Source organism: Eutrema salsugineum, unplaced genomic scaffold (genome assembly GCF_000478725.1).
Source record: "Eutrema salsugineum unplaced genomic scaffold, Eutsalg1_0 scaffold_15, whole genome shotgun sequence".
Taxonomy (NCBI): Eukaryota; Viridiplantae; Streptophyta; class Magnoliopsida; order Brassicales; family Brassicaceae; genus Eutrema; species Eutrema salsugineum.
The window spans coordinates 5,118,726-5,120,788 of record NW_006256867.1 but is presented as its reverse complement, the minus strand read 5'-3'; the positions used below and the strand labels follow the sequence as shown (position 1 = coordinate 5,120,788).

At 42.0% G+C, this 2,063-nt stretch overlaps 1 non-coding gene across 1 annotated transcript; it reads right to left on the bottom strand.

Moving 5' to 3' along the window:
* Positions 1-416: 416 nt before the first annotated feature.
* LOC112088284 lies at positions 417-523 on the bottom strand. Its single transcript, XR_002900449.1, has one exon. It is a non-coding gene; the product is annotated as a small nucleolar RNA R71 (small nucleolar RNA).
* Positions 524-2,063: the final 1,540 nt, after the last annotated feature.

Below are 2,063 nucleotides of genomic sequence, written 5' to 3'. Positions count from 1 at the left end.
ATGGTGGTAATGGAAACCACCAGAATCAGCAAGAGCCTCCACCTCCACGTCCAATACAAGTTGTAGGAGCTGGTGATGAGGCCAATGCTCAGGGTCAGACACATGGGATTCAGGCTCCAACATCTGAAAACGATTTTGAGATCAAATCTGGCTTGATCAACATGGTGCAATCAAACAAGTTCCATGGCGTGGCATTAGAAGACCCATTAGATCACATTGACAACTTTGATAGAGTTTGTGATCTAACTAAGATGAATGGAGTGAGTGAGGACAGTTTCAAGTTGAGGCTATTTCTTTTTTCTCTGGGAGACAAAGCTCATCAATGGGAAAAGTCTCTACCTCAAGGATCAGTCACAACATGGGAGCAATGCAAAAGAGCATTTCTAACCAAGTTATTCTCTTCATCAAGAACAGCAAGGTTAAGAAATGAAATCTCAAGTTTTATTCAGAAGAACCATGAATCATTTTGTGAGGCTTGGGAAAGATTTAGAGGGTATACCATGCAATGCCCTCACCATGGATTCTCAGATGCTCAGCTGCTAAGTACCTTCTACAGAGGTGCTTTACCAAAGGTCAGACTCTTCTTGGCACAGCTTCAAATGATAATTTCATGACCAAGGAAGTCAATGATGCCATGACCCTAGTGGAGAATGTAGCTCAGAGTGGTGAGCTTTATGGATCAGACTTTGAAAGGAATTCAAGAGGAGCTGTGAGTGCTGAAGAGGAAAAGACAAGGAGAAACATCAAGTCTCTCAATGAGAAGCTAGACACACTTCTCTTAGCTTCTCATCAGTCAGCCAAATTTGTTAGAGATGTGAATCATGTGTTTCAAGACACATTTCAAAGGGAAGACATCACAGCTGAGGTGAACTTTGTAGGTGGACAACAAGGTTACCAAAAGGGCTTTACCTACTACAAGAATCCCCCAAACCAGAACTTCTATCCTCAAAACACTCAACAACAAGGTTTTGCCCCTCCCCAACAGCAAAGCCTCCAACAGACCTCAGGGAATAAGGATCAAGAAGTACATAACCTGCTCCAGCAAATCCTCCAAGGTCAAGCAAGTGGTGTTATGGACTTCAACAAGAAAATGGCAGAGATTGACAACAAGGTGGATTGCACTTATTCTGATCTTCTAACTCAACTTTCAACCTTTGCTTCCAAAGTCAAGACTCTAGAGAACAACAAGGGCCACTGCAGTTCTCAAGCTCAAAGATCTTTACCGGGACATCAATTGCACATCAAACAGAATACTGTAACGCAATCCTCTCAAATGATGAGAATCATGCTGTTGTCCAAGAAATTGAGGACCTTCTCCATGGCAATGTCTCAAGTGAAAAATACCTGACAAAAGATGATAAGGACGCCATCATAGATGAGTTTGAGTTCCTGTTCTGTGATCTCAATGAGGACATTGAGAAAGAAGGTGGGGAGGCAGCTTGTTTTGATATGAAAAAGAATGATTCTGAGATTGCTGAAGGAAAGGATCAGAGAATGGTTCAAGGAAGGACATCTGATGGAGTCTCTAGCACTGGTTCAACAAGGGTGACACCCAAATCTATTCCCAAGCTAGGCAACCCAGGAAAGTTCTACATCTCATGCTCTCTTGAAAATTTGAAAGTGGAGAATGCTTTGTGTGATTCTGGATCAAGCATCAGTGTAATGTCTTTAGACATGGTGGAGAGACTAGGGATCAAGAGTCTTAAGCATCACCCCATGTCAATCACCTTTGGAGATTCATCCTCAAAGAAACCATATGGAATCCTTGAAGACTACCCATTGAAAATTGGTGAATGCACAGTTCCAACAGATTTTGTAGTCATGAAGATGAAGAAGACAAAAGAGCTACCTCTTTTGCTTGGAACTCCATTTCTGAACATCACAGGAGCAAGGATGGACTTTGATACTCAAAGAGTGGTGATTGCTAAGGTAGATGATGAAGTATCTTATCCTCTTAAGCCTCCTCTTGCTGGGTTTTGTGGAGTTATATCTGATGATTCTGATGAGTTGAAACGCTATGGAATGATGTATGTGGGGAGTATTGGAACTATAGAAGAAGCTCA